Source organism: Eubalaena glacialis, chromosome 5 (assembly GCF_028564815.1).
Source record: "Eubalaena glacialis isolate mEubGla1 chromosome 5, mEubGla1.1.hap2.+ XY, whole genome shotgun sequence".
Lineage (NCBI taxonomy): Eukaryota > Metazoa > Chordata > Mammalia > Artiodactyla > Balaenidae > Eubalaena > Eubalaena glacialis.
In genome coordinates this window covers 8,339,743-8,367,126 of record NC_083720.1, presented here as the reverse complement: position 1 = coordinate 8,367,126, position 27,384 = coordinate 8,339,743, and the positions used below count along the sequence as shown (strand labels likewise).

The window sequence follows — 27,384 nt, the reverse complement described above, 5'->3', positions numbered from 1 at the left end:
ATTTTAATGAGGGCTATCAGGGAACCCACTTATACCATTTACTAGCTGTAAACTTGGCCAATTAACTCTGTTGTACCTGTTTCTTTATGTATAACATGGGACTAATATTAGTACCTGCCTAAGGATTTGTGTTCGTTTTACTGAGGGGAGGGGTGGTACATAAATGAAACTAACTTAATAAGCTGCTTAGCATTATACCTGACAAAAATTAAGGAATCAATAAATGCTAATTTTGGTAATTATAATAACCGTGACCATGTAAGCCATCAGTATCATTCACCTGTGTCAGGCACTGTGCTAAGAGCTTTATATCCTTTTCTTTCCTCACAACAAAAATATAAAACAGATATTTTTACTACCATTAGATAAACAAAGACAACCAACTACTGAGAATTTTATGTTGCCTTACATAAGGTCAAAATTTAGTTTGGGGAATAGAAGTAAAACCAGGTCTGTGATTTACTGACTGTGGCAACCTCTATTATAGTTATTCTCGTAATAATAACTTATATTAGTAGTATAAATAAAATTGATATATTTTGTTTGAATAGGATATTTCTGAAAGCTCTGTTATCATCTGAACTTATGAGTAAAATGAATATAGGTATTAGCCTATGAGTGGAAATTTTCTTAGAAAAAAATTTACAGGATATTTCTTTTAGGAAAAAGGGAAACAAAGTCATATTAACCATTTAGAGAGATAGATATTAAGTATGCTCACATTAAAATGGGTAATTAGTCAGAAATATTTTGTATTATCATCATAGGCAACAATACAAATTATGATACAACAAGTAAGTAAAAATTTTTCTCCCTAAAAGTAGATAAATAAATATCTCTCATCTTCCTGGATGGATCTTGGGAGTAAATAAGTTAATGATATGAGAGCTCCTCCTGAAATTTCAACCTTCAGGGAGACACAAAATCAAATATACCAATAAAATGTATAAGCTATACATTGCTAAAAGGAAATCCCCAAATCTATATTGTATTGGAAGGTAGACTAAATAGTTGTTTACCAAGGACGCCTTTGCACCACCATAGAAGTATTCTTTCCCACAACATTGTTATCTGGCTTGACCTTGTGATTTGCTTTGATCAATGACATGGCAGTGTGCATATTCTTGTGATTTAAGAAAAGAAACGAGTCAGTTTGGCAAAAGCAGGATAGTGATGGAGACAGTGGCCAGAGAAGAGGTCATAGAATTAGATCTCACAGACAACTCTTTATATTTGAAATCACTACTAGTTACAATTGTCTTAACTGTAAATATTCTCTAGGATTGAAATTTCTTTTGTACCCATTCTACAACCTTATTCCAGAATGTCGTAACTGAAAGAATATATAATTGGGAAACACCAATACTCCCAAGTTTGAAAGTTTCTGAGTAGCTTCTTGGTGAATCTCTACCCAAATTATTCAGGATAGAAACCAAAAATGTTTATTTGTGCTCAGGGCAGATTTAAAATTATAAGACAGTATCACCTCTCTCGTTGGTTGTCTCCATTGTCATGAGACTGCATGCTTTATTTATTTATTTATTTATTTATTTATTTATTTTTGTTTGCGTTGGTCTTCGTTGCTGCGCTTGGGCTTTCTCTAGTTGTGTCGAGCGGGGGCTACTCTTTGTTGCAGTGCACAGGCTTCTCACTGCAGTGGCTTCTCTTGTTGCTGAGCACAGGCTCTAGGCTTGCGGGCTCTAGAGCGCAGGCTCAGTAGTTGTGCTGCACGGGCTTAGTTGCTCCGCGGCATGTGGGGTCTTCCTGGACCAGGGATCGAACCTGTGTCCCTGCACTGGCAGGAGGATTCTTAACCACTGCGCAACCAGGGAAGTCTCAGCTTGCATTATTTTTTTAAATAAAAGCCCATATTTCTTTCAATATTTTAAAGGATATTCAGAGTACTTCTTTTTCTCAGAGTAACTTCTACTTTAATTATATTCCATACTTATTGTAGCTTACTTCCAGACGTGCTAACTCTTCTGTCACTTCTTTGTGCCCATGGAAATCAGTCCTTCCAAAATAACTTCTAAGGCTTATTCTCTGTAGAAAGCTTTGCTAAAGATCCAGGGCTGAATGCAGGGGTTATATTATCATAAATAGCTGATTTTAAAAGTGTAAAATTGAGTAATATATATCTTTGTTCTTAAAAGTCTCGTGGCCCTCTAGGTAGACAACTACAGGGTATGTCTGACTTGGAATTTCTTTTTGTTGTTCTTTCAACCTGTTTCACTTTGGTTGTTTCCAGAAGTTGAAAGTTCCTCCCAGCTTTACTAGTTTATTCTGGTCTCTCTTTCCCCTTGGTCTCAAATAGTTCTGGACCTTCCTTTATATATCCCATACACTATTAAGAAGCTTAACTGTAGTTTATTTCTCTACTCATGATCATAGGAGTTTATCTATTAGTAATACAAAAAAAATGGCAGAGGGACTTCCCTGGTGGTCCAGTGGTTAAGACTCTGCGCTTCCACTGCAGGGGTCACAGGTTCAATCCCTGGTCTGGGAACTAAGATCCCTCATGCCACGCGGTACAGCCAAAAAAAAAAAAGGCAGAAACTTTGAAATAAATGTCTTTCTCTTGGCAAATAGCAAGTGTGAAGAGTGGCTTCTTTCCCCATCATTCTATATAACCATAAGAGAACACTTTATAGATTTTTTTTGCCTGGTACAAAGCTATCCTCTTATTCCTTTTTTGAAAGCAGAAGTACCCACAGGAAGATTTTGTTTATTTATTAATACTGAAATTTGCTTTTCTTTTTCTTGAATTTCAGGTTTGCAATTGACCTTAGAGATCTAATCTAAAATAATGCCTTTCTCTCTCTTACAAAAAAGCGTTGCCAAGTCTAGTAGAGGATGATAAATTTCAGAGCTTTGAGTTGTTCAGTTGCCTTCCATGCTGACTTAATAATGTTCAAGTATTTCCCAATTTAATAGAGGTTTTAATTATATTTTTGGTTTTTAGTTACATGCATAAGTGGTTTCTACTTATGCTTCCAAAGCTAGAAACAAGAGTAAATTATGCACAACACAACTTTATTTCAGAGGTTATAAAAATCTGATTCAAATCCTGTATTATTTTTCAGTAGAAAAACAATAGCTACATATATAGGGTAGGTGAAAAATAATTACAAAGAAGAAAAATGCACATGTATAGTGTAAAATTACATTGAAGAGTGACAAAGATGTAAATAAGCGGTATTCAGAAATGGTGTAAGTTGATCGACAAAGATGTATTACAGTAGAATTAGTCATAGATGCAAACAATTTACAAGATAATTAGAATTACTCTTTGGCATATTGACTGACCATTAAAGACTAAATTCATTTTAATAAATCTATAATTATGATACTGTGCTATGATGGATTTATGAGGCTCTCTCTCTTTCATCTCCACACCCATGCACATATGTCCTTCACAGAGAGAAAGGCACAAAGGTGCTTCTAATTTTAGTGGCTTCTTGTTGATGATGCTGTTGCTTGTTATTGTCAATGTTCTAATCATTATGAGAAAAAATTGGGTCATGATATGAATTTACAAGCATATTGACCAATATTTGGGGGGGGAACAAGTAAAACTGCCTAAATATGTCAATAGGCCATTTAAAATTCATATCTATGCAAACATTTTTGTATAACATGTGTTTAAATGATACAAAAATATGGAAAATTAGTCAAAATAGTAAAATATGCAGAGGTTTTTGACATCTTAACCTCATAATCTATTTGTTGGTCTTTTTGATAGTTCACAATAATATTTTTGCTTTAAGATATAGAATTAAGTTTAAAATCTTCACCAGAAGACAAAGTCTTTCTTCCATCTTTTGGTTACTACTGTACTTTATGAAATTCAAAAGAATTAGTTGGTCAGTTGACTATGTGATGCATCTAATATGCTCAGCATAATATCCAATTATACTCAATTTCTATCTCTTCATGACAACATGTGAATTTGTAGAATTGGTATATCAGGAACATTTTGAAACTTCACTCTTTAAAAATGTTTTGACACTGACTTTAGAAAGCAATATTAGTACATTTTTTGAGGAATATTCAGATATGGGGACACACATCTGAAACCATTAGGATAACTTATCATTTCTGTTTAACCAGAAGTTCTAATTATTTTATATGAATCTGTGGACTCTGTATTCTCTGAATATAAAATATAGGCTAATTCTTATTATACTATTCATATTTCTGGTGCTCAGAAGTATATATGTCCGTTTAAGGACTTATTTGACATATTGAAAGTAGAATTATATTTGGAGAGACAGTGGGAAAATTACTAATTGAGTTTTGATATAAAAATTCATTATATCTTTCAGTAAAGAGTCTCTTTCACAAGTAAATTTTTTTATAAATCTCTAAGAAGATTTTTTTTGATAATTTCATATGTTTGTATATGTTAGTATAGAAAGTCATTTCTAATTAAATGCAATATTGATCACAGGTGATCATTTTTAAAATGTATAATGAATAATTTTTTATTTTTAATGGAAAAATTTTGTAATGTTGATAAAGATGACAATGATGAAAACATGAACATTCATAATACAAGGGGTTACGACTCAGAACTAGACACTGTGTTTTGTGTGTACTGTTCTCATTTCTAAATAATTTTATATTGGACAACAATTTTTCAGATATTAAAACACTTACTGATGCTAAATGCTGTCCAGATTTAGTAACCAAAAATTTAGAGCATTCATTCAATGTTATATTAGTAAGAAAAATACAAAAGAAATTGAAAAGATGACAATTTTGCTCAAAGCAATTGTACTAAATTATAAAATAGCAAGCATGCAAAAGAGCCTTTGAACTGGCTTCAGAAACATTTTGGAAAAATACATTAATAAAACATTTCTGCAAGTAAATTAAAAAAACGGTATTTGGTTGGAGGGACACATGTGCATTGAAAATATTTTATTACAGTGATCTTAATTGTCAACTGCATATGTTGGGTACAAAAATGTTGAATAATAAGCATTTGGTAGCTAAATGCAAAATATTACAACTTTGTAGCCAGAAGAAATCTTAGCAGTCTTTTAAAAAACATGTACATTCACATCAGTATTACTAAACAGAAGCCTCAAGTAGGGCACATCTATTCAGAATGTTCCTTTCCTTCCCCCTCTCTTCACAGCAGTCCAACTGTGTTAAATCATGCAAAGAGAAAACGAACAAATAATTCACTCCAAGGCTGGAAATCAATGTTGCAGAATACCTGAGAGATAGAGGCCACTCATCAGCAGGCCCAACCAGGCATTAAGAAATTAATGCTGAATAACCAAGAGGATAGGAACCTGGTGTGGTTGTTTGGTTCAATGCTTTATGGGGCTTGGCTCACACAGAGCACATACACTTCAGAAATGTGAGGTGGATGATACTTTCTTACTTAGTCTTCATTTGGTCTCTGAAGCAGTAATTGGTTGTTGAAATGAGTTGCTCACAATACACTTAGAATTTAATATCCCAAAGTGTAGGCTAGAGAGGGCTGGCTGTTATTTTTGCTTTAACAACTGGTGGCTTAGTTTGTGTTGTTAACATTTAAAGCACTCTTTTGGAAAAACAGAAAATTCTGGGACCGGAACAAAGAATTACAATTTCCCTAGAACATTTTTGGGTGGGGGGAGGAGGGATCTAAAACTTGCACCTTGAAAAGGGTTAAAGCAGACAGTGTATCTGAAAAAGCTCAAATGACTTCTTTTATTCTCTCTCCAAAACAACCCTTTTGTTCTGATTGAGCTAAGAGTCCCAGATGGGAAGAAGCATGGCGTCAATTCAAAAGAAACACTGCTCTATTTATTTTTCAATCACTATGCAGATGCTTTTGGATGTCTTCTAAGTATGGGCATCCTTGCACAGAATGTAGAAATATTTTTAATAAGATTCTTCACAATGTAAGTATCTAGAAAGAAATCCAAAGCCACTAATATTTGCAAATGGTGTGTTCTTACTTATTTCAGCATGCCTAAACTAATTCACCGTTACGCAACTTCCTTGCACAGAACACAAGATGAATATTATTAATCTGCAGAAATTTGTTCTCAAACACGAAAAGGAATAATAATATATATGCCAGTCAATACATGATATTTATTCATCATCAGTATTTATTTTATCTGGCTATATTTTGTTACAAAAATGAAAGTCTTCATGATGGTAAGTGTTCAACTGTGACAAAGTTTGAGTTATACAATACTAGAAAAATAAACTGAAAATAATTTCCTTTTTAGTGTTTTAGGACGTTAGAAATATCAGTCTGGATCAGTACATAATCCACACAGTTGATTGTGGATGATATTTAAATCGTATTCAGATACTCACTGAGCACCTTTCAGACACACTGAGTTCTTTGATGATACACAAACATCTATGCACGCTTCTATCTTAAATAAGACATTTGTGTCCTCTGCCTAGACGTCTCTTCTCTAGGTATTTGCATGCCTTTCTCCCCTAACTCTTTCAGGTCTTTACCAGAGCACTACTGATGATGGCTGCATAGTCTGTGGCCAGCTCAACTCAAGAGGCATCATTCACATAGATTACAGTGTGAATGACACTCTGGAGTTGTGTGATGCTGCAACCCTTGTGTTTATGTTATACGTTGCACCCTGTGAAAGAGGCCTTCCCTAAGCACTGTTTAAACCAAAATTCCCCTCTCCAATATTCCCTTCCCCCTTCCCTTCTTAGAATTTATCTTTGTAGACCATGCAACATAGTTTCCTTAATGCTTTTGCTTATTTCCCTTTTAGAATATGAACTCCATGGAGATATGGGTTACTGTCTGTTTTTCTACAGATGTATTTCTAGCATCTAGAACAGTGGTAAGCAATCAATAAATTTCTGTTGGGCAAGCAAACAATCTGTGTCATATCTTGTACTGATTGTTTGAGAGAGAGGGAGCAGGGAGAGAGACAGAGACAGAAGTTGGACAGAAAGAGAGAGCAAGAGAGTTCAGAGAGTAAGAGAAATTTAACTTAAAAGATCTTATGGTGCAGACGGAAAACAGATTTAAGAAAACCCTTCAAATTAGGAGGACAAAGACAACAGTGGAAAGAGATACATGGGACAAGTGTAGAAACTACTATTGACGTAGAACAAAATAACAGCCATATATGGGCTAATTCAGAGGTCACAAATAGAGATACGGTGCAGAAAAAAAAATGAGTATAATAATTTAGGACATTCCCATCCTTCTTAAGAGTCATTGCAAAAAGATTTTGTTAAAATTACGGTAAAAGAGGAGGTTTGTAGTTGGACATGAGTGGCAAGTTCCTTCCTTGGTCAACTCAAGCATGTGCTTAAAATCCATCCAAGCATAAGTATGTTTATCATAGTGGATACTGCAGTCATGCTAGTATATGATGGATCATTGGATAAGAACAAGTTTAAAAAATCATTAAAATTTTTATTTCACTGATAAAAAATGATTTTAGATGAAATTGTTTGCCATGGATATTTTAATGTTTAAATAATAATGCAACTTTCTATTGATTTTCCTGATTTCTACTCACAGGGCACAAAGTAAATAATATGTATGTCATTATTTTTCTTTTTTCTACACAAAGTGATTGACTAACAAGTATGAGAATTGCAAAAACAACTGTATTTTTTATACTTCAAATAAAAATCATTCATATGAGGTAATCATTGGAGACTTTGTAACTTGGGGATAGTAGGGTAAACCAATAATAATTTTAAAAATTTTGATCTTGAATATGATGCCAAAATGCTGAATAAGACTAAAAGGCATCAGAACCTTCTTAAAGTAGCAGATTATCTTTTAAAGCAATGAAGATAAAATAGACTCAAAATATAATCTAATACTTCAGTAAAAATGTTTATTAGATTTAAAATGATCATTTAAGCATTTTAATTAATTCTTGATCTCTTTTATGCACTCTGTTACCATAAAAATGGTCTTAGATGATTTCAATATTCCATTTGAATTCCATTTGAACTATTATTATAGTATAAATATAGCAAAACCAATAAACTGCTTTCATAAAACAAAGGGTCAAAATACAGTCTTATGAAAACCTCTATACAAAATGATCAGCAAGATTTTCTAATAGTTTTGTGTAGTAACTGGCTCTATAATAAAAAGCTAACCTGATCATAAACACTTTGCTTGATTTTACTGGTTATTATGGGAATTAGCTAGGGCACATAACCATGGTTACTACAAACTGTCCATAGTAATTCTCTAAGGGGCTCTAAAAATATAGAGGGAAATGTTGATATTGCTCATGTTTAAAAAAATTCTTAGTATGTCTTTTTGTACTTTTCTATGTCTTTTCCTAAATGCTTCTGCTTTTAATTTTCTAATATTTTCTCTTTGATATCAAAAGAAATCTGTGACTCTCAACCGTAGCACATAATTTTGCCTAGAAAAATAGTATAATTGTACCAAGATCATTCTAAATAATCTCCTTATGCATTTTAATATGGATACATCTTATGTGTGCTTATTTGATTGCATAATTAATATTCCTTTAATCACATAATTTCCCATTGTGTAATTTTCTTAGTTGCATTTCCATCAAAAGCCTCTTTTAACAAATGCATTCAAATGGAAACCATATCATATATTTGCTTGTGGTTTAATATATTGAATCTATTTCAATTACTACAAGAGTCCTACTTATCTATTACCATTAGTTATTTACTTACTGACGCATGTCAGACAGCCCATAAATGTATCCAAAATTAAAATGGTTTTTGAAAGCATGCATCCGATTCTCTGAGAGATTTTATAAAATGAAAATGTATGTGTGCTGTACTTGTAGATGTTTGACTCACAAAGTCTAGGATGAGTCCCTTGATTTCGGATTTGGGTATACATAGGTATTCCTAGGGGCTTCAAAAGATTTTTGTTATTAGAGTGTTGCTTTTGCACTTAATAAATATTATCTTGTTGAGCTAAAGCATTTTGTAGGCCTTCAACTTTTAAAAGTGTTTAAATATGAAACAGCACAGGGAGAAAAAGAAACAAAATCAAAATAAACTCATCTGATAAAATACAAAAGAAATTTTAAACCGTAGTAGACATTAATTGAAATTGATATTTTTCCAACAAATTGAGACTTTATATATAATAGCTATTTTGGCAAAGATTCAAGGAAATATACATTTTATAAACTTTTGGTGGGACTTGAATTTATATTTCCTGATGGGAAATCAATATGAATTAAAGATTTCACAAATTTCAAACCCTTTATCAAAGTAATTCTACAGCCTTTTGACAAAATTCAACATTCATTTATGATAAAAATTCTCAATAAAGCGGGTACAGAAGGAACATAGCTCACCGTAATAAAGGTCATATATGACAAGTCCACAGCTAACATCATACTCAAAGGTGAAAAGCTGAAAGCATTTTTCTCTAAAATTAGGAATAAGACAAGAATGCCCACTCATGCCACTTTTATTCAACACAGTATTGAAAGTCTTAGCCACTGCAATCATACAAGAAATAGAAGTAACGGGAATCTAAATTAGAAAGGAAGAAGGAGGGGGCTTCCCTGGTGGTGCAGTGGTTGAGAATCTGCCTGCCAATGCAGGGGACACCGGTTCGAGCCCTGGTCTGGGAAGATCCCACATGCCGCGGAGTGACTGGGCCCGTGAGCCACACCTACTGAGCCTGCGCATCTGGAGCCCGTGCTCCACAACAAGAGAGGCCGTGACAGTGAGAGGCCCGCGCACTGCAATGAAGAGTGGCCCCCGCTCGCCGCAACTAGAGAAAGCCCTTGCACAGAAACGAAGACCCAACACAGCCAAACATAATTAATTAATTAATTAATTAAAAAAGAAAGAAAGGAAGAAGGAAAATTGTCACTGTTTGCAGATAACATGACGCTATACATCGAAAATCCTAATGATACCACCAAAAAACTACTAGAACTCACCAATGAATTTGGTAAAGTTGCAGGATACAGAATTACTATACAGTAATCTGCTGTGTTTCTATACACTAACAATTAACTATCAGAAAGAGAAATTAAGAAAACAAATTCATTTACCATCACATCAAAAAGAGTAAAATACCTAGGAATACATCTAACTGAGGAAGTAAAATTTCTGTATTTGGAAAACTTTAAGACACTGATGAAAGAAATTGAAGATGCCACAAGCTGAAGATGGAAAGATACACTGGTTCATGGATTGGAAGAATTAACATTGTTAAAGACCATACTACCCAGGGCCATCTAGAGATTTAATGCAATCCCTATCAAAATACCAATGGCATTTTTTACATAACTAGAACAAATAATTCTAAAATTTGTAGGGGAACACAAAAGACCCCAAATTTTCAAAACAATTTTAAGAAAAAAGAACAAAACAGAAGATACTAAGCTCCTTGATTTCAAAGTATACTACAAAGCTACAGTAATCAAAACAGTATGGTACTGACATGAAAATAGACACATAGATAAATGGAAATAGAGAGCCCAGAAATGAATGCACATTTATATGGGCAATTCATCTAAGACAACAGATGCAAGAATATACAATTGTATACAATATACAGCACCATTTTTCAATAAATGGTGCTGGGAAAACTGGGCATCTGCATGCTCAAGAATTAAAGTGGACTACTTTCTTACACCATATACAAAAACAAACTCACAACGGATAAAGACTTAAGTGTAAGACCTGAAACCCTAAAAATCCTAAAAGAAAACATAGGCGGTATGATCTTTGACATCAGTTTTAGTAGTATATTTTTTATTTTCTGGATATGTCTTCTCAGGCAAGGGAAACAAAAGCAAAAACAAACATGGATTACATCAAACTAAAAAGCTTTTGCACATTGAAGGAAACTATCAACAAAAGTAAAATATGCCTACTGAATGGGAGAAGATAATTGCAAATGATACATCCGATAAGGGGTTAATATCCAATATATATGAAGAACTCATACAACCTAAGGTCAAAAAGCAAAGAACCTGATTAAAACATGTGCAGAGGAACCTGTGTAGACACTTGTGAAAGAAAACATGCAGATGACCAACAGGCACGTGAAAAGATTCTCAACACCACTAATCCTCAGGGAAATGCAAATCAAAACTACAATGAGATATCACTTCACACCTGTCAGAATGGCTATTATCAAAAAGACAAGAAATATCATACGTTAATGAGTATGTGGAAAAAAAGAGACCCCTTGTGCACTATTGGTGGGAATGTATATTGTTGCAGCCACTATGGAAAGCAGTATGGAGATTCCACAAAAAATTAAAAATAGAACTACCATACAGTCCAACAATTCTACTCCTGGGTATTTATCTGAAGAAAACAGAAACACTAATTTGAAAAGATAGAGGCACCCCTATGTTAATTACAGCATTATTTACAATAGCCAGGATATGGAAGCAACCTAAGTGCCCATTAGAAATGAAGTGGCAATGTAGAAGGCAAAACCTTATTAGATTAGAATGCAGCAAATTACTTGTAAGACTGAAAATGTAGAATTTATTTGGAAAAAATTTCTAGAGTGAGAAGTACAATTATTTTTTTGCACATATTAAATAGAAATGTCTGACTCAGTTGTGAGTTAATCCTTCCCTGTGATTATATCCTTCAGTGTAAATGGTAAATAAAAATAACATTTTGTTAGGAATTTGCAGGATATTTTTTTTAAGTTGAAGATATTGCAGTCACTGTACAAGAAATTGCTTTGTCTAAATCTTAAAGAGCCATGTTGTAATTTTGGGTTTCCACTATTCAATCATACGTTAAAGTAATATCTTTCTACCTTTTTCCATTTTAAAGTTAAACATTTATACAAGCCATGGAGGATTAATAAGAGTTTGAGTGTAGTTGAGCCCCGTCTTGATACTGAACACACTTTTGTACTAATAATTAACTTGGGAATGGTAGAAGGACACTTAATAATTTTTTAAAAACTTCCCCAGCAACTTAATTTCCTGCTAGTAATTTAATTTTATTTGATTAAGCAAGAAATTATGGAATGCCTACTGTATACTAAGTATTAAGCCAAATATTAAAAGAACACATAATTAGGCAACTTTTAGATCACTGTAGTACCATTTACTAAAGCAATCTGAAGGAAAAAAAAAATCACAGGCCTATATATGAGAACTGGATTACTTTGTATCTAGACTCAAAGACTAAATATATGACCACAGTCTAAGTTAATTTTAATACAGGTATCCCTCCCTTTTCAAAAGTTTGCTTTACAACACTTTTACGAAAGACCTACATTAGTACCTGATTTTGCTAACTGAGAGAAATCTGAAGAGGATTTTTGCTTTGGTGAAAAGGGAAAATAGCGTTCAGCATTTGTTTTGCAGGAGCCATTATAGAGGCAACGTGCACCCTGAGCAGTGAGAGTGGCGCCACCAAGCTCCTTCCCCGGGAACTACACTCAGCATCTCAGCATCAAGCCACCATAGCCTAGACGTGTATCTGTGGGCATCTGTGCTTTATGTCCGTTTATTTTGTGCATCTATTACGAACATGTGGCCTAAGGTAGTTGCTTCTTTGCTTTATGCCATTTCAGTTTACAAAAGGTTTCATAGGAAAGCTCTGCTTCCTGAAAACAGGGGAAATCTGTTTAAGATTTATGGAATTTCTCTATGCGTCAGTCAAAAATGCTACTTTTTATTGTCCAGTGATGATTTCCCTAAAGCTTCATAAGGAACTGGCTTAGTAAATAGGTGTAGCCAGCCTATGGGATGTATTTTTATGAGTTCTGGGAAGACCATTGCCTAAAAGGTTAACTCAGCTACCTGTTTGATACTTCCCTGAATTATATTAAAGTGGGACACAGCAGGCTAAACTTTTAAATATCCTTCGAAAACAAAAACATAATGAAAATAATGTAAGGTGAGTTGTAAATAGAGTACAGTAAGAGATTAGAGCCATATGATTGCCTAATGAATACATATTTTTCATGGGTAAATTCATTTTGAAAAATCAAACTTTACCTTAAATGATATTATATCCTCCTTTTTCAAGAATGCTCAAGATTTTGTTGAATATAAAATAGTAAAATCCTGCCATTCTGGAGAGTATATCTTCTTCCTCAGATTCAACTGTTCTGCTCAATGAGCCCTTTAGCTAAGTAAAATAGCAATAGTATAGTTTAGGAGGGAATTAAAATTTATGCTAATCCAAGGAAATGTGGACATATATCTGTTGGTTCATTGCATGCACTCTCTTCAGGGAGCACATATGAAGTCACTGAGGGCACATAATTTCTTCATAGATTTTGCATTGTGAGACATCAGTCGGCTGGCTTCATTACAGTTAAAAGTTATTTGTAAACACTTTATGCATTTAGTACTTTGCAAGCCATCTTCAGTGAATGAACATGCTCTGTGACTTACTTATTCTGTCTTACAGTTTACAAATACCGACAGTGAAACTCTATGTATGAGTGTAAACTGTTTATAAATTTATAAGCTTGTATGGCATGGTACTGGAACCAATGATTTTTAACAATTTAAATAGTTCTGAATAAAACGACGGCAGTGATGTTTATTTTGAAAATAAGAATATACCCCCCACTTTTTTTTTTTTTTTTGTCCTAGGTAAATTGAGGGTTGTCTTTGGAAACTTATTTTATTATAGTTTAATGTAGCTGATCAAAATGTTAGGGATGATTATCCCATATAATATTTTTTTAATTTTGAAGAGATGTTAAAAGTATAGGAAGTGTTTGGGAATAAGGGGGGGTCATTAAATAAAATTAGAGCTTTGGATTGAATAGTCAGGAATTTTAGACAGCATTTGCTGCAATGTACTTAAAAATTAGAAGAATAAAAATTTATTTTGAACAATGTATCTTTTACCTTTTAAATGTGTTTTTAAAAATACATTTGTAGAGTAATACACATTTTTTTCTGTTTTAGATACAAATTTTTCTAGTATGTTAAATGAGGATATTAGTTTCTTTTGTTTTTTTTTTTTAATTTTTTTTTTGCAACAGTACAGATCCCATAGACCGGAGTTCAGACAAACCAGGGTTGGAATCCCGGACCTGTTTTTTGTTTTTTTTTTTTTTTCCTAATTAATTAATTTATTTATTTTTGGCTGTGTTGGGTCTTCATTTCTGTGCGAGGGCTTTCTCTAGTTGCGGCAAGCGGGGGCCACTCTTCATCTCGGTGCGCGGGCCTCTCACTATCGCGGCCTCTCTTGTTGCGGGGCACAGGCTCCAGACGCGCAGGCTCAGTGGTTGTGGCTCACGGGCCTGGTTGCTCCGCGGCATGTGGGATCTTCCCAGACCAGGGCTCGAACCCGTGTCCCCTGCATTGGCAGGCAGATTTTCACCCACTGCGCCACCAGGGAAGCCCCCAAGATGTTAGTTTTTTAAACTCTCATCCTCACTTGAAGAAAACACTTGTACTCCTCTAAACCTCTCAAAAGACTTTACTCATAATGTTTGGTTAAATTATTCTTTAGTGTTTATGTAGCCACAATTCTGCAGATGTTCAGATTTGTACACACACACACACACGTTTTCCCCTAAGAAATACTCTTGACCCTATTCTACTCTAAATTCTTTTTTCTCTGAATCATGTAAGTTCTTTTTTCTTATTTCTTTCAATAAAACACATCCTTCAGCAGTTTTCAATGAACAGAAGTATGAAGCATTTTCTATGGCTGAAAATATCTTCATCTTACCCTCCTATTTGCAAGTAGCTTTCAATTATTATTGTGATTTTTTCCAAAGTATTAACACCACAATTAGTTTTCAAGACGTATTTATTTCATGAAACACTTCCCTTTCCTTTTTTATATAGCACTGTTTTTATTCATGGTTACAGTATCTTCCCATAACTGTGATATGAATTATAGTTTTTTTTGAAGTTTAACTCTGCTTTAGGAGCTTTTGTTTATGTTTTGATCTCTATAAATTCATGGTAAACTCCTCCTATTTTTCATTCTTTTCTTTTTTATATTTTCAGTTGAGGGCCTTAAAAACTGTTTTGAAGCATGAGAAAGATGAAATGGCTGGAGGGTTGCAATCTAGTTTTTCAAATAAAGTAGTGACTGTTTCACTGGAGTTCACTATGGCAGTGTGTCCTCCTAATTGGCCAGTTTGAACTGGCTGCTCATTTCTGGGGCCCCAGTGGAAAGAAAGGGAATAAAGAGTATGTAGATTTTCACTTACTAAAGAATATAGGAATACATCCTACAGGTGATTAAAATGTTACTTAGATCTAGTTTCCCCATTTTCTTGGTATTCTTACATCTAAAATATTGTTTTGTTTTACTTTTTATGGATTAGTATCTCCAGAAAAGAAATCCCTTACCTTAAACCACAATTGCAAAGGGGTTTTAGTCTTGACACAAAACAATAAAGGAGAGCATCTAAGGGTGTAAGTGTTCCTTGTATAATAGTTCAACTCTGCTTTTAAATCCATAAATCTTTCACTTTTAAAGCTACCTTGTACCTTCAATTTCTGAGGCTTCTCGGCATTTTTTGAGCCCAATTTAAGACTTGTTGGCTTGTCTTTCTGTAGTAGATGAAGTCACTTTCTTCATTCTGCAAAATTACCATTTGTTCTTCCATTTCCAACGATTGTTGATGTTGGTCATCTCCTATCATTTTCTCTTCCATTTTCTTCATACTTGTGGGTTTTACGTATTTTTATTCTTGCCATATTATTAGTTGATTAATCAGGCAAGTGGGGATAACCAATTCTATTCTACATGCTAAATGTCTTTTTCATATTTCACTGAATTGTATAGAGGAAGTAGAGATAAGCAAATGTGTTCCACATACCACATAACTTTCTAAAATATTTCTTTGGATTCTTTTTTGCAATTTGATCTTCCCTTTTACCTTATGCATTTGTACATTTGTGCACTATGTGTGCCTGTGTGTTTCTCTTTGGAAACCTACAAGTTTGGTTTTCAAATAATCTAGTGCTTAATTTTTTGCCTTTAAATTTATATCTTAAATCTCATGTTTTATTTATAAGTTTCAGAAAGTATCTATTGATGCCCTATAGTAAAACAAAAAAAATGAGGCAATCATCTTGTCTACATTCCTTTCACCTCTCTTTTCCTGAACTTGCATTTTGTCAATTTTATTCTTTTAACTAAAAGTTCAAACTCAATCTTTCTCTTTACTCCTCTTGCTCTTTCTACATCGGCTGATAATTATCTGTTTTTTTAAAACTGTGGATTATTTGTCTGCTTCTTTAGACAGTTTTTCACTGTGATACATGCAAGACGGTCTCATACCTCCAAATGATTAAAATAAGAAATTTTGGAAAACTGCTGAATTCTTATACTTGTCATTCATACAGTTTTATAGTCATTCATACAGTTTTATAACTGGCCTGACCTAGGTTACTTTCCCATTTATTTGGCAAGAATAATGTTAGAGGATGTTGTGACTGATAAATTCGTATGTATCAATATGACAGGGAGAGGGGGTCACCTTGATTCCCAAAAAGAATGTGGTGTAGTCTCACAAATATTATATGTGTTCACTATTTTTAATATTGTACTTTTACATTTTCAAGATTTATAGCATTAGTAATTTACTAGGTAAACTACAGTGTGCCTGAGGTCCTGAAAATCAGCCATAGGTTTGATGATTCACTAGAAGGATTCAGAGGACACAGCATAAGTCACACTCACAGCTAAGATTCATTACAGTGAAACGATACAAAGCCAAATCAGCAAAGGCAGATGGGACAAAGCGCAGAGGAAATTAGTGCCAGCTTCTCCCAGTTGAGTTACAAAGGAAGTGCTTAATTCTGCCAGCAAGAAGTAGTGACAACACAGCACATGTGTGAAAGGTCCAGGGTTTTTCTTGGGGTCTGATCACATAGGCACTCTCTGCCTAGGAAGAACCAAAAATCAAGACTCCCAGAAGGAAAGCAGGTGTTCACTATAAAACCATATTGCTTACAAACAGGTTAGGCATAGTTCAAGTATATTCCTCTCTGTTTGGGGAATAGTTGGAATACTCCTGAAATCCAAGTTTCCATATGCCAGCCAAGGGCCAAACTGACAAGCAGGCTTTTCTAAAATTAGTAGTCTTAAGCCTGCTACGGTAACTTTTTTCTACACAGTTCTCAGTTGTTAACCTTAGTTCTCTAGATGTAAACAAATTTAATACTATTGGTCATTTCAAATACCAGTTTCTCCAATCTTGAGCTCTCTGTTTTAATTCAATTTTTTATTGCATGAATTTTATCAAGATATTTCATCAGAAAGAATAGATGAGCCTATACAGAACAGTGGTTTAGAGCACTGGTCCTGGAGTTCCAAGTTTATAAGATAAAAATCCATACTTTTTGTGTGATATTGGTTACCTAACCTAAACTCTCAGTTTCCTTACTTATGGAATGAGATTAACAATTGGTTTTTCTTTCATTTCTTTTTTGACTGCACCTTGTCTATGAGCTAACAAACCACAATATTTCTTTGAGAATACCAAGAATTTTTGTCAGAAAAATTTTCTGCATTTTTAAGACCTCCTTTTGTCTGTGTATGCTTTAATCAACATGGTTTGCTATATCCTTTTATAACTTTAATTTTCTTTTTGTGTCTCTATGCATGTGGCTCTTGCTGTTTCTTCTCTATCCCTCACGTAGTCTGAGGCCTAGTCTCCCTGGGCCTCTGGTTTGCTCATTAAGGGCAGGACAGGGAGAACATGCACGCTCCACAGGCATCTTTAATACAGATAATTTTTAAATTTCCCTACCACAGCTGCTGAGACCTCTCTTCCAAGGGCATGTATCTGTGCTCTTCTCAGTGTTTTTCCTGTTAATAATGATTACAACCTGCATCCCACCTCCCCACCATGGACCAAGAGGGCCTTAAAGTTCTCCTCAGCTTGACTAAACTTTAGACAAGTTTCTTGCTGACCAGAGGCCCTGACCTCCCTTTTCTTTGAGCATTTACTTTAGATAACTTGCATTTGTATATTCTTTCTCTGCTCCTTTGAGATGTAAATTTTCACCCGGCCTCTTGCTAGTTTTACAACCCAGGAATATCTTTCTCAAGGACCTGGGAGCCATCTCTTTGAAATGTGATGATCAAGAAAATAGTGCCTCTATCTTCCAAGTCTCTGAGGGAGAGTAGAAGCCTAACTTCAATCAGTGCCAATTAGCAAACACAGATGGCTTAATCACTTTGACCTACATACCCCCTAATATCCTCCAGCAATTTTCCACTATCTCAGCCCAGCTCTTAAAAATGCTCGCACTTTTTGATGCAATCTCTTATATGCAGAATGGATAAACAATAAGGTCCTACTGTGTAGCACAGGGAACTATATTTAATATCCTGTGATAAACCATAATGGAAAAGAATATGAAAAAGAACGTATATATATGTACAATACAACTGAATCACTTTGCTGTACAGCAGAAATTAACACAACATTGTAAATCGCATATGTTTCAATTAAAAAAAAAAAACCTCTCCCACTTTTTGTTTCAGCACAGTTCAGTTCAATCTCCCTTCACTACTGGGAATGTAATGCACAGCAACAGTTTTGAATAAAGTTTTCCTTGACCATTTAACTCTGTCAGGTGCAATTTCTCTTTGACACCATTAGAAATTCCCCATCCAATTTTACCCTGCTATATTTTCTCTCTGTTTCACATCATTAATCATCTTTTTATATTTTATATAATTTACTTATTTATAATGTTTATTGTTCATTGTTTATCTAGCTTCTGCTAAAATGCAAGTTTTGCAAGTATAGGAATTTTTACCTGCTTTTCTTTTTCCCCCACTAATATATCCCAAATGCTAGAAAAGTATCTGAATCAAAGTATTGATACATTATAGATACAAAGTACTGTATTTAAAGTATTCTTCTTAGTTTGAAATTTGGAATCTGAGATGCTTTCTAGTTTCACTGAAGCTAACTTTATCCTTTACTTTTCCATGATATTCTTGTCTTCAATTGGTTTCAGAGAATGGAGTGCTCAAGAAATGTCTTTAATACTACATTCTCAACCCAAAGACTGTTATTGTATTTTAAAACTAATAAATTTTTATTAAAATATATTTAAGGAAGATTTATCTAATCTACTTATTAATTCATTACTTACTCTATGTAACAGTACTAGCTAAATGAACACACATTTTTTCATTGGTCCTTTAAAGTTTGCATAAAATGTGTATAGTTTTCATAAAATGTGTATAGGAGGTAAGAATCTTATTTATTCCACTTCTTTGACTGAATCCAAGCAACTGACTATTCAAAACAACAGAATTTTTCACATTTACTTAAGGTGATGATTTTTCATCCCTACCTTATAACCCCCACCAACAAATCAATGTCCAGGTTTAAGAGTGCCCAAGGCAGGGGGCTTCCCTGGTGGCGCAGGGGTTAAGAATCCACCTGCCAATGCAGGGGACACGGGTCGAGCCCTGGTCAGGGAAGATCCCACATGCCGCGGAGCAACTAAGCCCATGCGCCACAACTACTGAAGCCCGCGCACCTAGAGCCCGTGCTCCGCAACAAGAGAAGCCACCACAATGAGAAGCCCGCTCACCGCACTGAAGAGAAGCCCCCGGTCGCCGCAACTAGAGAAAAACCCGCACGCCGCAACTAGAGAAAAACCCGCACGCAGCAACGAAGACCCAACGCAGCCAGAAAAAAAAAAAAGAGTGCCCAAGAGGGACTTCCCTGGCAGTCCAGTGGTTAAGACTTCGTCTTCCAATGCGGGGGGTGCGGGTTTGATCCCTGGTCAGGGAGCTAAGATCCCACATGCCTCGCAGCCAAAAAACCAAAACAGAAAACAGAAACAATATTGTAACAAATTCAATAAAGACTTTAAAAATGGTCCACATCAAAAAAAAAAAAAAAAAAATCTTAAAAAAAAAAAGAGTGCCCAAGAAATCCCGACAGCAGAGGTCATCTAAGACTACACACTCCAGACCAGATGTCACCCCAGGAATTCATTCAGCTCCAGCCACAGCAATGGTTATGCTTTACCTCTACATGGAAAGCCTTTATTCCTCTTAGTGATATAGACACAGAATATTCCAGTCTTTGCAGCATATAAGTCTTTTTATCAGTTGGAGAAATATCTTTTTCATCATTAAACTCTATTCAGAGCTACTAAACTGATATAATTAGGGAGACTTTTGTATGCCTTAATTCTGGGATTCACATCTTTCCAGAGGGAAAGCATGAGGTACCATGATATATTTGACATTTTCCCTCCAAAACACAAATATAAAAATGACACATACTTGCTTATGGAACTGTGGTGCCTCCCATCAACTCTAGAAAAAATTATTTAAATGTATCTATCTATCTATCTATCCCTTTACAAACAAGGTGTTGCTTCTCATTTTTCATTCTTAATTCTATCTCACACAGCAATGTTTAGGCCAAAGAATCCTTGCAGAAAAGATGGCAAAGTTAGGATGGTTGGGAGAGCATTTTATCCCCCTTTCTTTACTGGCCTAAAGCTAGATATAAGTCCACAGCTCCTTAATCAACACCCCAAGGGCCAAATGTGTTTTGGAATCCAGAACTTTTCAGACTTTAGAAAGGTAATAACAGTACACGCAACATATGTTGAACATTATCCCATCAGGGACTGGGGTAGCAACCCTTAATGAAACACATAAATATTTCTTCAGTAAAACACATAAATATTCACAATGAATGAATCTGTACTAAACTTAAAGAGAAAAATGTTCAGTTTCAAATTTGGGAATTAAGAATAAAGGATTATAGATATGTATCTGCCAAAATATAGTCATGGCTTTTATTAAGGAAAGCATATGTATCTTTTTTCTTTTTTTCCAAAATGAAGCCACAAGCTAACAATAAGTACTTTCCCTTTTTCTTCCTCTTTTTTTGGGGGGGTGGTAGGTTTGCAGAATTCATATTTTGCTTGTAATTAAAATGATCTGTATCATTCTTTCCACTGATATTTTAAAAGATCATTAATCTGTTCCAAAAGAATCAAAGGATACAAAAACTCAATTTGGTTTGATTTTGTTTAGCCAATTAAAAGGCTAACAATTAAACTTACAAAAAAGGAGATACTAAAAAAAGGAAGAATAGGAGAATCCGTAAATGTAAATTAATAAATCCATAAATCAAATGGTTCTAATGGGTTCTAGGGCTCCTAAATTTTAATAGTACCAGTGCTCTGGCTTAATTTTAGATGTTCGTTTTCTTTTTCAAAAATAACACATTAGGAAAATATTTAACAATCCAAGGCCAATATAACAAAAGCAGGTTTTTGCAATCTCTACCTTTTAGCTATTTATGCAAAATACCTCTATATAGTACAAAACACTTCTATATAGTACAAAACTTATATATATATAACTAGATACACAGAACTGCGAAAGTGAGGAGGTAAATTTTTTCCAGAAACTGAAGGGTTTTTTAAATTGTTTTATTGTGGTAAAATATATATAACATGAAATTTGCCATTTTAACCATGTTTAAGAGCACAATTCAGTGGCATTAATTACATTCACAGTGTTGTGCAACCATCATCACTGTTTCCAAACTCTTCTATGACCTCAAACAGAAACTCTCTAACCATTAAGCAATAACTTCCCATTCTCCCCTCCCCGTAACTCCCGTAATGTCAAATCTACTTCCTGTCTCTATCAATTTGCCTATTCAAGATATTTCACATAAGTGGAATCATGCAATATTTGTCCTTTTGTGTCTGGCTTGAACAGACACAAAACCATTATGATACGTTTTCAAGGTTCATCCATGTTGCAGCATGTATCAGAACTTCACTTTTTATGGCTGAATAGTATTCCATTCATTGCATGTATATACCACACTTTGTTTTTACACTCATCTGTTGATGGATACTTGGGTTGTTTCCACCTTTTGGCTATTGCCGTGAACATGGGTGTACAAGTATCCATTTCCCTGTCTTCGGTCTTTTTGGGTATATGCTTAGGAGTTGACCTGTTAAGTCATATGGTATTTCTGTGTTTAGCTTTTTGAGGAACTGCCAAACTGTTAGAAACTGAGGGGCTTTAAAAAAATTATTTTAAAAGAATTTTTGTTCCTTAGGCACACTTGTAAACCATATGCACAGCATAAAAAATGTTATACCACCAGTTTCACAGAAGCTGTCTGAGGGGTCATCACGCTTGGTCCACTGAAGGGCAGCCTTCTGCATTTCCTCACGCCGAGATTCACCCTCAGCTGCAAGGCGCTAGGCCTGCTCACATTCTGCAATGAGGTTACTGGCTTCCTCAGAATACCCGTAGCTCACAGATTTAACCCCAACAGGAATTTCATCCAATTGACAAAGCCCGACAGCACAGTCCCTTATCATTCCAGAAAGGACATGGCTTTTTCAGGTTTACCTTGTAATAGCTAAAGTAGTGACTTTCCAGAAGTTTCAAAAGTCTTAGGAAAAGCCTGTAGCTCTTAAATCTATCAACGGTTTCAACATCACAGGTATAATCATCCAAGTAACCACTTACCTGGCAGAAACACCTCCGCGCCACGGTCTCCGAGGGCTGCTGCCCGCCTTGGCCCCAGCCCAGCAGCCCCTTGGCACCCAGGAAGCGGATCACGAAGCCCCAGCGACGGCCCAGATCTGCTGCAGCCTCGGGCGGGCACTTCAGAGGCCCCAGCGCTGAGGGGGAGGGGAGGGCGTAGGCGCAGCCGCAGATGAAGCCCGATGGGCTATGCCCCACCTCCCCGGGCCCCCCAGGCCTGCCCACGCTTTCCCGCCTCTCAGCTGATGCCACCTGCTGGCACAGCCTGTGGAAACGCAGAGCACCTGGCAGCAGCCTGGGGCCAACTTCCTTTCCCACACTTGAGCTGCTTCTTTTTCTTATTTTACATAATTTCTCAAGACCCAATTCAAATGAAACTTCCTTTACTGCAGCCCATCCAGCTTCTTAACATCTCTCAGACATGATGAAACCAAGCAGGATCCTAGGGGGCCCTCCTGGGCACAAAAGCCTTTCCAGGTCCCCCATTTCTTATGTGCAGGATAACGGCTTCAGCCTCCCAGACCTTCCCTGAGTACCAAAGGACAGATTCAAACAGTTACTAATCAGGGAAGTAAAGGGATGCAGAAAAAAATGAGGATTAATCAAGAAACAATAGTGCAGCAATTAAAGCAGGATTCTGGTTCCTGTTCAAGGGATATACAGAACAGTATCTCTGAGTTCTTTTTCAGGAACTAAGGCCCCACCCACCCAGGTGGAGGATGGTAACTTCAGGCTGAGCACAAGATTCCTGCAACACCGCCCTGTTACCTCACCACCAGCCAGTCGGAGGAAAGTCACACGCCCTGCAGCCTTCACCCCAAATTTTGCCTATAAAAACTCGCTGAAAACCATTGGGGAGTTCGGTTTTTTTGAGCATCAGTCACCCATTCTCCTTGCTTAGCCCTGCAATTAACCTTTCTCTGCTCCAGACTCCAATGTTTCAGTTTGTTTGGGCTCACTGTAAGGTGCATGAACTTGTGTTCTATAAGTTTCATGCTATTTAACTTCTCAACATGCGCTATTCCTTAAAGATAAAATTCATGTATCAGCTTATCAGTAAACTCTTTTCTAATTCACCAAAGCGATTAGTTCTGCCCCACTTTCCAAATTTCTCTGGAAATACCTCTTTTACCATCTGATACATTTTAATATAATTACATGTGCATGCATGTATTTCTTCAAGTCAGATATTTGAGGGTAGGTAATATGACTATTATTTTAGAACTCTCTGAGAACAGAAAGATATATTTTCAGAACAAAGTAGTGTTTTGCCCACAGAAAACAGTTTTTAGAAAGTATTTTTTGGTTGAAAAAATGAATAAGTGAACTATATCTGTTCATTATTTGGTTTATAGTAGGTGATTATAGAGTACATAGTTATGAATTACTTAATGAGATTTATGTCTGTAAATGTAGTACATAAAGTTGTACTTGGACCTAATGTAGTTACACACAGAGTTATCCAACATCAGAAAAAAAGTCAAGAACAATATCAATTTATCACAATCCCATTTTTTTTCTTGAGCATTTTTGGGCTATAAAATAAGCAGATATGCTATTTTTTTTTCTTTTACAGCTGCTTTTGAACTGCTAAATAACTTGAATTTGTAAATGCAAAAAAAAATGCACTTGAATAATTAATATTACCCCTTTTTATATTAGAAAGCGTTACTTGGACATCCATTATGAGACTTTGCTAATATTTTTTTTTGAAATATGCTGTAGACTGAATGTTTATGTCCCCCCCACAAAATTCATATGTTGAAACTTAATTCCCAGTGTGAGGATATTTGGAGGTGGGGCCTTCAGGAGGTCATTAGTTCATGTGAGTGGAGCCCTCCTGAATGAGATTAGTGTCCTTATAAAAGAGACCGCACAGAGCTCCCTTTCCCCTTCCACTAAGCGAGAACACAATGAGAAGATGACTGTTTATGAACGAGGAAATGGGACCTCATCAAACACTGACTCCACCAACACCTTGATCTTAGACTTCCCAACCTACAGAACAGTAGAAAGTGCATTTCTGTTGTTTATAAGCTATCCAGTTTGTGGTATTCTGTTACAGCAGCATGGATGGACTAACACAGACTGTATAAATATTTATAAAAGAATAATACCACACTGTGGTTAAGAGAAAGGACTCTGGATAAGATTACAGGTAAAATACAAGGCACTTTTACAGTATTTGGAACAAACTTATACTAAAAAAAAAAGTTATTCATCATTTATATGAAATTCAAATTAGCCAACATCCTGTAATTCTTACTTGCTAAATCTGACAACCCTAATTCTGGAGCCAAAAGGCTTAATTCATATCTTAACTCTGCAATTGGTAGTTTATATGAACTTGAGTATGTTACTTAAACTCTGCACCTCAGATTTTTCATTTGCAAAACTTAGCTTATAATAGTATCTACCTTACTAATAGGTTGAAAATGTGTGTATATATGTGTATATACATATATATGTTAAATATGTAATGTACTATGAATAGTATCTGTCTTATAGGAAACATATGTATGAATTATGGTATTTTTCAGCCTTTGTTGTGATACTACCATGTAATAAACTACCCCAAAACTCACTGACTTACAACAACAAATATTTATTTCTTGTTCATTGGCCTATGAATCAGTTAAAACCTCTTTTAGAATGGGCCAGCCAACCATCTATTCACATTCTTTTGGCCAAAGCAATCATGTAACTAAACCTAGTACCAAGAAGTAAGGAAGTATAATTCTCCTACAGAGGGTGTGCTGAGGGAAAAGTGAATACATACTGGAATTACTACTATCTACCACAGTTATTAGTTTTATTGTTGAGCATACACTATTTCTAGGCACTAGGAATTCAGCAGGGAACAAAACAAAGCCCCTGTTTTAGGGAGTTTATATTTCAGTGTAGACGAGATGGTCAATAAGCAAAAACAAACCCATCAAGTGGTGTTCTTTACTACAGGGAAAATTTAATGGGCATTAAGGGAGAGGGAGTGCTTGGACACACAGAAAAAGACAACATTCACCCACTATGAAGCCACACACCACATTTATCTCCACAGTGTGCTGTAATACCTATTCATAATTCCATCTAAAATAACTACCCTTCCACTCAACTCCTTTTACTATGACTTTGAAATGTTCATTCTATAATGACTTTTAAAAACGTACAAGTGCTCTAAATTTATCCAATTTTGGCAAAATTGAAGCATCAAATATATAGCCAGAAAAAACATGTTGATACATATATGCTTTGAAAATAAACACATTTTTTTCCCATGAACTGCTATAAGCCTTCAGGTAAATAATATGAAGAAAGCTTTGTTTATTTAGCAAATATGTTACTAAACAAATTGGATATTTACTGAATAATACCACTCAGTGAATTGACTTTCGGTGAATTGTATTTTGGCAAATGGGCTTTAAGCCAGTTGATTGAGAGACAACCTACCATTCTTCTCCCAGTGGCACATGTATATAGGCACACACACATGCACACACACACACACACACACACACAATACAGAGTTAAAACTGCCCAGAACATACTAAGGCAGGAAATGGGGAGAGATGGTGATGAAGCATGCATTTTTGAAGGTGCAATGCTAACATATAGAGTTCAATTAGGAAGAGTATTAGTATAGTGACAAAAATCTCTGATAGGTTGCATGCCAAGAGTATGGAGCATTTCAAATAATATATCTATTCTGAATCTTCACAGAAACAGGGATCTGAGGCAGGACAGGAGCCAAACCAGATAGATGCCCCATACCTCCCTAATTATACTAGAACCTACACTACAACCATGAAAAGAAAATTCAACTAGCATACACTGGTCAGTGAACACACCCAGAAAAAACCCTTCATAACTTTGAAACCGCTAGGTGGCATTTCAGGGGGCTCCAAGGAGCTCCGGTCCTTTATGTCTCAGTGCAGAAAGAATTCAGCAAGAGGCAAAGTGATAGATAAGAAGTGATTTATTAGAATAGGACACCTGTGAGGCTTACAAGTGGGCGGGCAAGCATTGCGCTGCCCCAGGTACTTAGTGGATTACATTTTTATAACCAAAAGAAAAGTGGGGAGTGGGAAAAGACTACCTTCTTCCTCATTCTTGAGTAGGCATCACACTTCTATCATCAGCTTCTCCTCCTGGCTGGGCAAGGGAGTTTTCTTATCCCCATGGTCAAGCCAGGACTGTCACAGCACTATGGGAAAATTATTTCAGGTCTCAGTACAATGAGGGTCTTTCACTTTGAAATGTCACCTTTCCATAAATTATTGTTTTTTATTTGCGCAGAGAGCATGTCCTAGGGATCATTAACTTACTGAGTCATTGGACAGAATGTGGGTCTCATGCCACCATTGTTTTATTGTTTTGAGGCATGTCTCATGCTTCTGTTGCATGGTTTTATGGTTAAGCAAACCTGCTTTCTTGAGTGATCATTAATTTACTGTGGTCTCACAAAGCCCCCTAAAGTTCCCTGTCTATCTACAACCCCCTAATGGGATTTCTGAGCTAACTATTTGATTATCCTGCTCTATCCCTATCACCTTGTTGACATGTTTGTATCAGGGCAAATATTACTAAAGAAAAATAACGTATGAAATAACAATTGAAAAGGACTAGTGAACCAGTGGAAGTAGAGATTCCATTCTGAAGAATAACAAGAACAAACAAATATTTTTTAACTGACTTTCTGTAAGAAACAAAACAAAACAAAAAAGGCAATGGTTGAGATTCTCAAAAGAATAAAATAAACATAAATCATGAACAGAAATGAACAATTGCAGGTTGTAGAGAAAGGGGGGGAAATTAGGGAGCAACAGAAAGAGATACAAGGACAAAACAAACAAATTAAATGGAGGAGAGGGTGAAAAGGAAGCATTGAAATGTATCTAAATTTATAAAGCTTAACTAAAATTAATATTACAG

General features: G+C 35.4%; 1 long non-coding RNA gene across 1 annotated transcript in view; it reads right to left on the bottom strand.

Annotated features, from left to right (window-relative positions):
• Positions 1-22,553, bottom strand: part of LOC133091904 (uncharacterized) — a 112,807-nt gene extending 90,254 nt beyond the window's left edge. The window contains exon 1 of the long non-coding RNA XR_009701000.1: positions 22,438-22,553. This is a non-coding gene — a long non-coding RNA (uncharacterized LOC133091904). The remainder of the gene's footprint in view (positions 1-22,437) is intronic.
• Between the last annotated feature and the right edge of the window lie 4,831 nt (positions 22,554-27,384).